Raw genomic sequence first — 15,609 nt, 5'->3', positions numbered from 1 at the left:
CTGACCCATTGTGTGGGGCAACACTTCTCTTTGGGAAGTAGCAAATTCTTCCAGCCCATTCAATCTTCCAAGGGAAGTGAGTATGAAAATGCACAGATATATACTAGGAAGACTGAGCCCGCTGTGACACACCCTGAAGCAAAACTTCACTGATAAAAACAAACCAGGGGCGCCTGGGTGGCGCAGTCGGTTAAGCGTCCGACTTAAGCCAGGTCACGATCTCGCGGTCCGTGAGTTCGAGCCCCGCGTCGGGCTCTGGGCTGATGGCTCAGAGCCTGGAGCCTGTTTCCGATTCTGTGTCTCCCTCTCTCTCTGCCCCTCCCCCGTTCATGCTCTGTCTCTCTCTGTCCCAAAAATAAATAAACGTTGAAAAAAAAATTAAAAAAAACCAAACCATTAATCATATAACTTCTATATACTCCTACTCTGACTAATAGACCACAGTGATGCTTTGGGTCTACAGAATCAACGATCAATAATCCTTGACAATTCCGATTATTTTTTTTTCTGTAACCCGGTCAGGCTGCAGGTCCTTTAGGAATGCCTGGGAAGAAGATTAACAATATACATTTTTGGAAGAGTGGCAAGAACCTTACTCAAATGTACCTGTCCTCTCTTATATTAAAAGTCTGTGAGCTGGAGCTCATAAATTCATTATGGCAACAATGATAAATGGTCTGCCCCTCTCAAAATGGGTGATCAAATCTTACTTAATATTCCTCTTCAGCATTCCAAACTTCTTAAATCTATTGATACCTTCCTTTATAATACACAAAGGAACTTTGGGCATTTCAACTTCATAGAGTATAGACTACTGCTGGTCCATATTTCAGTCAACTGATAAGCAAACTGTTAGAGACATTCTTAGCCCATCAAGCTAAAACACTGAATCCACGATCTCTGTTTTCAAAGGTTGATACCAATAAATCTTGCCTAGTCCAATTTTATATATCCTTCTACTTTGATTCCATAATCATAAAATCCATTTTCACACATGTTCCCAAGTATTCTGCCAGCATAAATTGGTGCAAATATCTTGGTGTTTATCACACCTTCTCACAGGTTTCACTTTGAACTTCATTCTTTGGAGTCCACTGTGTCTTGAATCTGAGTTTAGCTCTAAAATGGAGGTGAGTGAAGAAGAAATGGAAGAAAATTGTTTTTTTTTTTTAAGTAAAGTTCTATCTGTTCATATTCACACTCAATTGTTTATATATTAGTTGTGGTTGCTTTTATACTATAGCAGCAGAATTGAGTAGTTATGACAGAAATCACATGATCTACAAACATAAAATATATATTACCTGTCCATTTAAGAACATGCAAAGTACTACGTGGCAACTGGGTGGCTCAGTCGGTTGAGTGTCCAGCCTAGGCTCAGGTCATGGTCTCACAGTCTGTGGGTTCAAGCCCTGCATCGGGCTCTGTGCTGACAGCTCAGAACCTGGAGCCTGCTTCTGATCCTGTGTCTCCCTCTCTCTCTGCCCCTCCCCCACTCTCACTTTGTCTCACTCTGTCTCTCAAAAATAAATAAATATTAAAAAATTAAAAAAAGAATATGCAAAGTACTTGAGAGTTGTCACTCTAGTCCCTACAATGACTAAAATGTGTACAAAATGAAAATCAATAGTTTTATTGCACATACCAGAGAACAGAGGTTTCAAGGTAAAACACCATCATAAAATCAGGAAAGACAGGCACCTTCTGACAGACACAGACAGGATTTGCTTTTATGGAGCAGAAACTCCTAAGCCATAAGCTGATAGGAATACATAAAGGGAAATTATGAATAATTTATGGAAGCTGAGTATAAACTATCTTGAGAGTGAGAAAATCTTTAAGAGAGAGACACAGTCTTTGGGAGGACTCACACTTTCTAGCACTTTGCTTTCAGGAACCTTAACAGGTTCTCCTGGTGAAGATCATTCATAGTTCTGCCATGGGCAGAAGAACAAATATTGTGAACTATGACCAGAGTATTTTTCATAATGGAGGTTTAATCTCCAGGAAACAAGACACTGCCATAACTTCATCCTAGCTGGGAGTAAGGCATCACATTTACAGCAGCCATTTTTAACTTTTATGTCTCACCAAAAATGTATATTGGAGGGTAAGGGGTGGGGAGCAGGTGGCATATAGTTAACAGAGGTTAGGGATTCAAGAAAATAAATTTGGAAAAAGCATCCAGTGAAAAGAGAAGAAAGCAAAACAGACAAAAGCTAGAGAAACATGAGGTCATACTCCCAATAAACAATGAGGGTTTGTTTGCTTGTTTGTTTATGAGAGAGAGAGTGGGGTAAGGACAGAAAGAGGGGGAGAGAGAGTATCTTAAGCAGGCTACATGCTCAGCGCAGACTTCAGTGCAGAACTCAATGTCATGACCCTGATATCATGATGTGAGCCAAAGTCAAGAGTTGGATGCTTAACTAAGCCACCCAGGTGCCCCTAAGCAAGGAGTTTCAGTTATAAGATTATGGACTACTCTCCCTCCCTCCATATCTTAGTGAAACAAAAATAGGATTCCAGAGTAATATTAACAGTAGATTAATATTGAAAGACTTGTTAGATAGACTCTGAAGAGACTTTATGGAAGCCCAAACCAACAAAGGTGACAAAAACAAGGAAAACAAAGGATGTATAAGTTTCTAGCACATATAGTTACAACATATATTAAACACAATAATGCCTATTTTAGCATAAATCCTCATATAACAACCCTATGCCTTAGTTCCTATTTCCCCCCAAAATTTCTGGCTTTCAACAAAAATTACAAAGCATGTCCAAATGCAACAAAAAACACAGTCCAAAAGAACAGCACAAGCATTACAACTAGACTCAGATAAGACACCAATGTTAAAACTAACATGTAGAATATTAAAAATAGATATAATTGTTAAGAGCTATAATGGAAAAAGTAGAGACCCTGCAAGAGCAGATAGGTAACATTTTCTTTTTCTTTAATGTTTATTTATTTATTTTGAGGGAAAGAGCATGATTGGAGGAGAGGCAGAGAGAGAGAGAGAGAGAAAATCCCAAACAGGCTCTGTGCTCAGCATGGAGCCTGACACAGGGCTCAATCTCATGAAATCAGAGACCATGACCTGAGTTTATATCAAGAGTCAGACTCTCAACTGACTGAGCTAACCAAGCACCCCAAAAGTACACTGAAATCAAAACACTGTAACTGAATTTAAGAATGTCTTTTCTAGATTCATTAGTACACTTGACAGGGAAAGGGAATGAATCATGGAGTTTGAAGATATGTCAGTAGAAACACTCTTAATTGAAATGCAAACAGAATAATTACACAAAAACAAAAACAGAAAAATTCAAGGTTCTGGAGACCATTTCAAATGGTGCAATATTACATAAGTGGAACACAAGAAGGGGAAGACAGGGAAGGAAGCGAAAAATTTTTTTTAAGTAATAATGGCAAAGAATTTTGCAAAATGAATGAAAGACATCAAACCACATATCAAAGAAGTTTGAAACACTCCAAGCAGAATAAATGCCAAGAAATCTACACCCAAGCATATCATATTTAAACTGCAAAAGGCCAGAATCACAGAAAAAAATAACTTACAAGAAGCCAGGAGAAAAACTAAACACATTATGTATGCAGACAACTATAAAACATTTGTAAAAACCAAACAAACTCTAAATATATATATTTTATGCTCATGAATCAAAACATTCAATATTGTTAAGGTGTCGATTCTTTCCAATTTAATTTATAACTTCAATGCAATACCAATCAAATCATACCAAGCAACTTAGTACATACTGACAAACTGATTCTAAACGTGATATGGAAAGGCAATAGATACGAAATAGACAACACAATACTGAATAAGAAAAAAATAAAGTTGAAGAACTGATACTATACAACTTCAGGACTTACTATAAAAGCTACAGTACAGTAGGGACAGTATGACAACTATGAAATAGATGCACAGATCAGTAGACTAAAATAAAGACTCCACATAGACACTCACACATATAGTCATATTGCTTGGTGAGACCTTCCCCCAGAGGGTCTGAGCATGTCAAAGCTGCAGTCCCTCAGAAGTGAGGTGTCAGAAAACACAGCCACATCTCAGATAAAACTCAGGAGTGAGGTGCTGCCAGCAAGGCTGTCATTCAAAACAGAAGGAGAGATTAAAAGTTGCACAGACAATCAAAATTAAAGGAATTCGTGACCATTAACCAGCCCTGTAAGAAATTTTAAGGGGGACTCTCTGAGGCGAAAAAAGATGAAAAAAAAAAAGACCTAAAGCAACAAAGACTACAAAGGACTACAGAACACCACCAGAAACTCCAACTCTACAAGCAACATAGTGGCAATAAATTCACATCTTTCAGTGTTCACTCTAAACATCAATGGCCTAAAGGCTCCAATCAAAAGACAAAGGGTAACAGATGGATTAGAAAACAAGATCCATCTATATGATGATCTTACAAGAGACCCACTTTAGACCTAAAGACACCTTCAGATTGAACGTAAGGGGATGGAGAACCATCTATCATGCTAATGGTCAACAAAAGAAAGCCGAAGTAGCCACACTTACATCAGGCAATCTAGACTTTAAAATAAAGACTGTAACTAGAGACGAAGAAGGGCATTATATCATAATTAAGGGGTCTATCCACCAAGAATACCTAACAATTGTAAACTTTTATGCTCCAAATGTGGTGGCACTCAAATATATAAATCAAGTAATCACAAACATAAAGAAACTCATTGATAATAATACCATAAAAGTAGAGGACTTCAACACCCCACTTACAACAATGGACAGATCATCTAAACAGAAAATCAATAAGGAAACAGTGGCTTTGAATGACACAGTGGACCAGAGGGACTTAACAGATATATTCAGAATATTTCACCCTAAAGCAGTGGAATATACATTCTTCTCCAGTGTACATGGAACCTTCTCCAGAATCAATCATATACTGGGACACAAATCAGCCCTCAACAAGTACAAAGAGATTGAGATCATACCATGCATATTTTCAGACCACAATGCAATGAAACTCAAAATAAACACACAAAAAAATTGAACGGTAACAAGTACATGCAGACTAAAGAACATCCTGCTAAAGAATGAATGGGCTAACCAAGAAGTTAACTTAAAAGTACATGGAAGTGAATGAAAATGATAACACCACAGCCCCAAACCTCTGGGATGCAGCAAAGGCGGTCGTAAGAGGAAAGTATATAGCAATCCAGGCCTTCCTAAAGAAGGAAGGAAGATCTCAGATGCACAACCTAACCTTACGCCTTAAGGAGCTGGAAAAAGAACAGCAAATAAAACCCAAAACCAGCCGAAGACAGGAAATAATAAAGATTAGAGCAGAAATTAATGCTATCAAAACTAAAAAACAGTAGAACAGATCAATGAAACCAGAAGCTGGTTCTTTGAAAGAATTAACAAAATTGATAAACCACTAGCCAGTTTGATCAAAAAGAAAAAGGAAAGGACCCAAATAAATAAAATCGAGAATGAAAAGGAGAGATCACAACACAGCAGAAATACAAACAATAATGAGAATATTATGAACTAATATAATGTGCTAATAAAATAGGAAATCTGGAAGAAATGGGCAAATTCCTAGAAACATATACACTACCAAAACTGAAAAAGAAAGAAATAGAAAATTTAAACAGACCCATAACCAGTAAAGAAATCGAATTACTAATCAAAAATCTCCCAAAAAACAAGAGTCCAGGGCCAGATGGCTTGCCAGGGGAATTCTACAAAACATTTAAGGAAGAATTAACACTTCTTCTCTTGAAGGTGTTCCAAAAAATAGAAATGGAAGGAAAACTTCCAAACTCTTTCTATGAAGCCAGCATTACCTTGATTCCAAAACCAGATAGAAACCCCACTAAAAGAGAACTATAGACCAATTTCCCTGGTAAACATGGATGCAAAAATCCTCGACAAGCTATTAACCAACAGGATCCAACAATACATTAAAAAAATTATTCACCATGACCAACTGGGAGTTATACCTGGGATTCAGGGCTGGTTCAATATCCATAAAACAATCAATATGATTCATTACATCAATAAAGGAAACGACAAGAACCATATGATCCTCTCAATAGATGCAGAGAACGCATTTGACAAAATACAGCATCCTTTCTTGATAAAAATCCTCAAGAAAGTAGGGATAGAAGGATCATACCTCAAGATCATAAAGCCACATATGAACAACCCAATGCTAATATCATCCTCAATGGGGAAAAACTGACAGCTTTCCCCCTAAGGTCAGGAACAAGACAGGGATGCCCATTCTCACCACTGCTATTCAACATAGTATTGGAAGTCTTAGCCTCTGCAATCAGACAACACAAAGAAATAAAAGGCATCCAAATCGGCCAGGAGGAGGTCAAACTTTCAGTCTTCACAAATGATATGGTACCCTACATGGAAAACCCAAAAGTTTCCACCTAAAAACCGCTAGAACCAATCCATGAATTCAGCAAAGTTACAGAACATAAAATCAATGCACAGAAATCAGCTGCATTCCTATACACCAATAATGAAGCAACAGAAAGAGAAATCAAGGAATCAATCCCATTTACAATCGCACCAAAAACCATAAAATACCTGGAAATAAATCTAATCAAAGAGATGAAAAATCTGTACACTGAAAACTATAGAAAGCTTATGAAAGAAATTGAAGAAGATACACACAAAAAAAGGAAAAATATTCCATGCTCCTGGATAGGAAGAATAAATATTGTTAAAATTTCAATGCTACCCAAAGGAATCTAAATATTCAGTGCAATCCCTATCAAAGTAACACCATAATTCTTCACAGAGCTAGAACAAGCAATCCTAAAATTTGTATGGAACCAGAAAAGACCCTGCATAGCCAAAACAATCTTGAAAAAGAAAACAAAAGCAGGAGGCATCACAATCCCAGACTTCAAGCTATACTGCAAAGCTGTAATCATCAAGACAGCATGGTGCTGGCACAAGAACAGACACTCAGATCAATGGAACAAAATAGAGAATCCAGAAATGGACCCACAAACATATGGCCAACTATCTTTGACAAATCAGGAAAGAATATCCAATGGAATAAAGACAGCCTCTTCAGCAAGTGGTGCTGGGAAAACTGGACAGTGACATGCAGAAGAATGAACCAGGACCTCTTTCTTACACCATACACAAAAATAAACTCAAAATGGATGAAAGACCTCAATGTAAGATAGGAAGCCATCAAAATCCTCGAGGAGAAAGCAGGCAAAAACCTCTTTGACCTTGCCTGCAGCAAATTCTTACCCAACACGTCTCTGGAGGCAAGGGAAACAAAAGCAAAAATGAATTATTGGGACCTCATAAAATACAAAGCTTCTGCACAAGGAAGGAAATAATCAGCCAAAATAAAAGGCAACAGACAGAATGGGAGAAGATATTTGCAAATGACATATCAGTTAAAGGGTTAGTGCCAAATATCTATAAAGGATTTATCAAACTCAACCCCCAAACAACAAATAATCCAGTGAAGAAATTGGCAAAAGACATGAATAGACACTTCTCCAAAGAAGACATCCAGATGGCCAACTGACACATGAAAAAATGCTCAATATCACTCATCATCAGGGAAATACAAATCAAAACCACCATACCACCTCACACCTGCAAGAATGGCTAACATTAACAACTCAGGCAACAACAGATGCTGGTGAGGATGCAGAGAAAGCGGCTCTCTTTTGAACTGCTGGTGGGAATGCAAATGGGTGCAGCCACTCTGGAAAACAGTATGGAAGTTCCTCAAAAAATTAAAAATAGAACTACCCTGGCACTGTGTTGTGCCAGCAAAACACAGTATCTGTTTTTGTGTTACCCTACCCAGCAATTGCACTACTACCTATTTTTTCAATAGATACAGATATCCTGTTTAGAAGGGGCACATACACCCCAATGTTTATAGCAGCACTATCAGTAATAGCCAAAGTATGGAAAGAGCCCAAATGTTCATCGATGGACAAACAGATAAAGATGTGGTGTATATATACGATGGAGTATTACTCGGCAATAAAAAAGAATGAAATCTTGCCATTTGCAACAATGTGGATGGAATTAGAGGGTATTATTCTATGCGAAATTAGTCAGAGAAAGACAAATATCATATGACTGCACTCATATGAGGACTTTAAGATACAAAACTGATGAACATAAGGGAAGGGAAGTAAAAATATAAAAACAGGGAGGGGTCAAAACATGAGACTCTTAAATATGGAGAACAAACAGAGGGTTACTGGAGGGGTTGTGGGAGGGAGGATGGGCTAAATGGGTAAGGGGCATTAAGGAATCTACTCCTGAAATCACTGTTGCGCTATATGCTAACTTGGATGTAAATTAAAAAAAAAATAATAAATTAAATAAAAATACCAAAAAAAAAATACTGGAAAACTAAAAAAAAAAAAAAAAAAATTACAGAACTTCTAGAAAAAAAAAAAACACAGACGAAAATTAATCCATGATGATTAGTTATGTTAAAGGGACAGAGGAGCCAAGTGTTAAGTGTTCCTAATGGCCAAAATCAGACTGATTTGAACAAAATCTAAATATGAGATTTAACCAAAATTAAATTTTAATGAATAAATTTATTAAATAAATAAATAATAAATTGATAAGCAAGATGTTGTGTTAATAAGATTTGATGGGAATGACTCTTTACCTCTGGTTGGCCTTCCTAACAAAATCTCTTAACCCTAATCTAATCATGAGAAAAATATAAGGGAAGCAAAAAGAAGAGGTGAGGCTAGGTCCTAAGGAAGATCAGCAGTGCTTTTTGAGGCAATTAGTTCATGAGAAATCATTACAGTTTCTTTAGGGAAGTAGCAGTTAAACTCTTTATGCAGGTGTGAGATGACTACTTCTGTGCTCAAGGTTCCCAGCTTCATCAGATTCCACTTTTATGTTGTCATCCCAATTTTCTGAACCTTATAGGTCCTCCCATGTGCCATATTCTTTGACCACTTTTCTTTCAGGACACTTTTAACCAATCAAGCCATTCACCACAGTCCAGGTATATATCCACACTTATGGTTACATCTCCCTCCAAATGAAATACATGACCAAAGGTACTACTTTGTGTACTAATGTCTTTGTCACGTAAAAGTGTAATGTGTTTTATCATCCCAATTGATGAAAATTTTAAATAATAAATTTGCTTCACCATTGCTTGAATATCAAGGGTCAATCCCAAAGAATCAGGAATATGTGTAACGGGGAATAATCTGAAAAGGAAAGTTGGCCAGCACATGGGAGTCAGTTATGGCATCTTCTACAGCTTTCTGACAAGCTGATTGCCTTGTCTCACAGGATACATTTAAAGAGACTCACAGGACATATTTAAATAGACTACAACTGCAATTCTAAATGAAATAAACTTGGAGGGGAGAACAATTTAGCTACTTGTTTTTGTTTTCAAATGGCCAAAGTTTGTCTCTGAAGAATCCACATCCTGCATTTCTTAGCTGTATTTGTGTGTGTCAAATGGCTCCTAGAGTGTCTTGTACCTCAGTGGCAACAGGAAAGACCCAGGAAAGGAGGCAAAAGTTCATGTTGGTCAGGGGTGAGATAAGGTACTGTCAGTTCAACCCATAAGCACCACAAGGGCACAAGAGCAGTTGTCTTTGCAGTGACAGCATTAGCAGCAGTTACTTTCTCTGTAACAGCTAAGCCTGTTCTGGTCAGAGACCAGGACAAGTATGCTTCTCTTTTGTTGTCCATGAAGTGAATCTAGTATACCACAAACAAAAGTTTGGCATCCAACTTATAAGATGATAAAAATCATTCTTCCATTTGTCCTCATAGTTTTGTTGTTGTTGTTCTTGTTGTTTTGGCTTAATTGCAATAAATAGCAAAATCGTCCCCACAAATCTCAAGTCAGAAATTAAGTCTTCTCAACTTGCAAACCAAGTCTAATTAAACATCAAGTCCCACTCTTTCTTCACTATTTCTGAAACAAATCCATTTTCTCTACTTTCACTGTCACTCCTTTACCTGCCATCTGTCATTACCAAGAGCTTCCTGATTCATATATCCACTTCTATATATAGGTTTTTAGAATAATAGTACATGTTTGATTGATTGATTCATTGATTGATTGAAGGAAGACAATCACAGGATAATATTTAGGGCTTCAAGCCTCTAGACTTCAGAAGTGATTTTTGGCTTATGGATGTAATATTGTTTTATTTCTGAAGACATTAGTTTATGAGATGGGTAAAGGCAAATAGGAAGTGTGTATTTATAAGGTTAATGTATGCGAAACATTTCTAAAATGTTAAACAGTTGATTTTCATTATCAGCCAAGACACAAGTCAACCAACAGTTTCTACTTTTTTAAAGGAATAGTTCAAATTTTTTCCCTTTAAAACATATAAAGAGCTTGACTTGGGCAATGTTCTTTGAAATAGTGTCTAATCCTAACGATCCAATCTGTGGCGGTCAGTTATGAATGTAATAGGAAATATCGAATATAGAAATAGCAATAGATGACAGTAAAAAAGGAACAAAGGTGAGAAAGATGAGTGAAAAAATAATAGTAATGACAATGAAGCAACAACATTAAACATCATCTTGAAGTAAAGTCTCATCCAGACCCAAAGAGCAGCCTTACAGACAGACAAAACATCACAAACACAATTTGGTATGTGTAAATTTACCTAAACATATCTTTATTAAAGTGATAACTATTCCCAAATATTATAAATATTTATCTTAAAAATACATATTAACCATCAGAAAGAAGGAAATGTATTTTATACAAACAATGTGAAGTAGAAAAGATACTTTTAGCTAGAATTTAATGCAGCACTAACCCAGAAAGCATAAAGCACAATTCAAGCCAAATTCAAAAACCACAGGGCTGTAAATTCAGTCACTAGGGGATTCATGTGGCATGCTTGTGAACCTCCAAATAGAAATCCTTTAGTATTCCATTAAGGGCTGCTATAAAATTCATATAGTGGTTCCTTAGATGGAGCAAAACTTTTTTTCCCTTTTAAGTCTTCACTTTGCTTTTTCCATTTCATGTTCATTTAAAAAAATTCTTTATTTTCTGACTAGAATTCACTGCGAATTTTATATAGTTGATAATTTTCATGACTTTCTCTCTGATATATCATTTTTCTTTTAAATAATCTCTTACGATTTAGTTAGCAGCAATGATACATTTACATTTTATATATCTCAGGACTTTTTTTTTCTTTTTTTTTTTTGAGATTTTTTTTTCTGCAGCCCCTAAACTCCATATAAATAACCTGCTATTTTGGTACATGAAAAAAAAAAACTCTTATGCTATTTCATAGTATTTTGAAAGTTTTCATAAAAGAGACTAAAGTTTTCAGTATCATCAGTGTTTGCACAGAAAAAAAATATCCTTTTAGCTAGCAAAAATAAGCTTTTGCATTTTATGTTGCATTGTACAACATTATTTAATATATAACTCTTTAGAACTAATTTTTATTTGCTGAATTTATCAAAGCAACAGTTAAAGATACTCTAAAATATGTGTGTTAAGGTGTATTTGGGAAAGAAGGACATAAGAAAGTTAGGTTACTTTCTGCCTCTGAACTCGTCAAAGTTCCTTATTATAGAAACGTCAGAGAAATAAAAATCTGAAAAACATCACATTTTTCTCTTGCTTCCTCACCTTGTTGGTTCTATTCTCCAGGACAATTCTTGTTAAACCACCTACCTTGTCTACTATCACAAAACCCTCAAACATAAAAATAATGATGAGAACAATAAAAAGTACTGATCCTGACAACTGTCCAAAAGAAGTCCCACACATTTTGAAAACCTAGTAACCACTAGAATTAAATTTTTAGGGCACAGTGAATAGTTATTATTATTTTTGGCCCCTTTCTAGCTGTTAGCTTTATTCTATTTTTATCTAAGTTACCTTGGCCTGGCCCACAAATAAAAAGTTGTATAAAATAATAAAAGATAAATGATTTTCAACTTCTCAATCAGCAAGCAGACTGCAATTGTCTAAAAATAAAATATGATTTTATACCTACAGTGCACATGTCATCTACCTGAAGCACTGTCAGTTGTCAACTTAGAACATGCGTTTTGTGTTTCATTATTTAAATTTGAAGTTTTTGACTCCTACTTGTACTTTTTGACACAAATTGCACTAAATGCCATGCCTTGTAACCATATAACATTCTTTTAGATTTTTTTTCATTTAAAAGTAACTGATTAGTCAAAACAAAACAAAACAAAACAAAACAGCCTGATTTTTATGGCATCTTGTAAAATGTGGTCATTTTAACACATTTAACTTTCCATCCAAATGTTTGCATTTTATTAAATTTTATTATAAAAATTCTACAATCTAATAAACCAAAACTAGTCACAAGTGTTCATAAGTATCTCACAGATCCATATTTTCACATCTGTGATAGGAATATGGGAAAGAGAGCCTCCCCATGAAACAGACAACGGACCCACAGAGAGATTAAGTCACTCCAGGTCAAATATATATACGCTTCACCCCATGTTGATAATGTTATATATCATGTCTTGATGAAATTTCTGACTTATTTTATTTTGTTATTTTAAGATAATTGTGGATCTACAAACATTTGTAAGATATAATACAGAGAAATGCCATGTAACCCTTTTCCCGATTTCCCCTAATGGTAATATCTTGCATACCTACAGTACAAAATCACAACTGGTATACTGACATTGATACAAGCAAGATACAGAACATTTCCATCATTACAAGATTCCGTTATGTTGCCCTTTTATAGACATACTTCTCTCACACCCTCGACCCCTCCCCAATCTCTGATAACTACCATCTTGTTCTCAATTACTATACTTCTATCATTTCAAAAATGTAATATAAATGAAATCAAACAATATTCACCTTTTGAGATTTTTTTTTTTACTCAACATTATACTCTGGCAATTTATCCAGATTTTTATGTATCTTTTCCTTTTTGATGAATAATATTCCCTGTAGTATAAATGTATCACAATTTATTTAACTATTCATCTGTTAAAGACATTTGAATTGTTTTCGGTTTGGAGCTAGTATGAATAAAGATGTTATAAAATTCCATGTTCAGATGTCTGTGTGGATATGTCTTCATGATAAGTGTTAGAAGTGCAATTGCTGGATTGTGTCATAATTATATATGTAGTTTATTAAGAAACTACCAAACTGTTTTTTGCAGAGTATCCTGTACCATTTTACATTCCAATCAGCAAAATATAAGTGATCCAGTTTCTCTCTCTCCTCACAGCATCTGGAATTTTCACTGTTTTTTTAATTTTAGCCACTCTAAAAGGTATGCAGTGATATCTCATTGTGATTTTAATTTGCATTTACCTAAAAGCTAATGTGCTGAATTTTTTGCACCTGTTCATTTGCTATTCTAATACCCTCTTTAGTGATATGTTTCTTCATGTCTTTTCTCGATTTAACTATTACATTTTGGGGATAACTGCTCAGTTTTGAAAGCTCTTTATATATTCTACATACTAGTCTTTTGTCAAATATATGGTTTGCTATGTTTTCTCCCAGTCTGTAACTTGCATTTTCTTATCCTTAATAGAAACTTTTGCAGGATGAAAGTTTTTAATTTTGATGAAGTCCAACTTACCTGTTTTCCTTTCTGTGAATCATGCTTTGGTGTTAAGTCTAAAACTTCTTTGTCTGAATATCTCATGTTTTTTTTCTCTAAAAGTTTGTAGCTTGGAGACCTGGGGAAGATGGCGGAGTAGGAGGACGCTGGGCTCACCGTGTCCTGCTGATCACTTAGATTCCACCTACACCTGCTTAAATAACCCAGAAAACCACCAGAAGACTAGCAAAATGGAGTCTCCGGAGCCAAGCACAGACAAGAGGCCCACTGAAGAGGGCAGGAAGGCTGGAGAGGTGGTGCGCGCTACACTGACTGGCGGGAGGGAGCCAGGGTGGAGGGGCGGCCCACCGGCCAAGCAAAGCCCCCGAGTCTGACTGGCAAAAGCGGAGGGGCCAGAGGGAGTGTGTTCCAACAGCAAGTGGGACTTGACATCTGGAAGGTTATAAGCTAACCGCTCTGCTCGGAGAGCGGGAGGGCTGGAGGACAACGGGAGGGAGAGTTGTTGAGCCCCGGAGGACAGAGCTCAGTTTGTTGGGGAACAAAGGCACTTGCCAGCGCCATCTCCCTCGCCCATCCCCCAGCCAAAATCCCAAAGGGAACCAGTTCCTGCCAGGGAACTTGCTTGCACCGCGCAAACACCCAACACTGTGCTTCTGCAGATCCATCCCTCCAGCGGGCCTGACTCCCTCCTGGTGCCACAGGGCCCCTCCCCAAGCGGATCTCCAAAGGAAAAGCGAGATGAGCCTGCCCCTCCCGCCTCTGTGCACCTTGCCAATCCACCCCAGATAATAAGCCAGATCCCCAGCACCACAAGCCTGGCAGTGTGCAAGTAGCCCAGATGGGCCACGCCACCCCACAGTGAATCCTGCCCCTAGGAGAGGGGAAGAGAAGGCACACACCAGTCTGACTGTGGCCCCAGCGGTGGGCTGGGGGCAGACATCAGGTCTGACTGCAGCCCCGCCCACCAACGCAAGTTATTCAAGACAGCACAGGGAAAGTGCCCCACAGTTCCGCACCACTCCAGGGACTATCCAAAATGACCAAACGGAAGAATTCCCCTCAAAAAAACGTCCAGGAAATGACAGCTAACGAACTGATCAAAAACGATTTAAACAATATAACAGAAAGTGAATTTAGAATAATGGTCATAAAATTAATCACTGGCCTTGAAAACAGTATAAAGGACAGCAGAGAATCCATTGCTACAGAGATCAAGGGACTAAGGAACAGCCAGGAGGAGCTAAAAAATGCTATTAATGAACTCCAAAATAAAATGGAGATGACCACAGCTCGGAATGAAGAGGCAGAGGACAGAATAGGTGAACTAGAAGATAAAATTATGGAAAAAGAAGAAGCTGAGAAAAAGAGAGATAAAAAAATCCAGGAGTATGAGGGGGAAATTAGAGAACTAAGTGATGCACTAAAGAGAAATAATCTACGCATAATTGGTATCCCAGAGGAGGAAGAGAGAGGGAAAGGTGCTGAAGGCGTACTTGAAGAAATAATAGCTGAGAACTTCCCTGATCTGGGAAAGAAAAAGGCATTGAAATCCAAGAGCACAGAGAACTCCCTTCAGAGGTAACTTGAATCGATCTTCTGCATGACATATCATAGTGAAACTGGCAAAATACAAGGATAAAGAGAAAATTCTGAAAGCAGTGAGGGATAAACGTGCTCTAACATATAAAGGGAGACCTATAAGGCTCGTGACCGATCTCTCTACTGAAACTTGGCAGGCCAGAAAGGAATGGCAGGAGATCTTCAATGTAATGAACAGAAAAAATATGCAGCCGAGAATCCTTTATCCAGCAAGTCTGTCATTTAGAATAGAAGGAGAGATAAAGGTCTTCCCAAACAAACAAAAACTGAAGGAATTCATCACCACCAAAGCAGCCCTACAAGAGATCATAAGGGGGATCCTGTGAGACAAAGTACCAGAGACATCGCTACAAGCATGAAACCTACGGACA

At 37.2% G+C, this 15,609-nt stretch overlaps 1 long non-coding RNA gene across 2 annotated transcripts in view; it reads right to left on the bottom strand.

The window, feature by feature from the left end:
- Window positions 1-15,609, bottom strand: part of LOC123386546 — a 441,703-nt gene that overhangs the window by 51,473 nt on the left and 374,621 nt on the right. The gene's annotated exons all lie outside the window — the stretch shown is intronic.

This window comes from Felis catus, chromosome B4 (assembly GCF_018350175.1).
Source record: "Felis catus isolate Fca126 chromosome B4, F.catus_Fca126_mat1.0, whole genome shotgun sequence".
In the NCBI taxonomy this organism is placed as follows: Eukaryota; Metazoa; Chordata; class Mammalia; order Carnivora; family Felidae; genus Felis; species Felis catus.
Note: the sequence above shows the minus strand (reverse complement) of the source record. Positions and strands in the feature narration are given on the sequence as shown.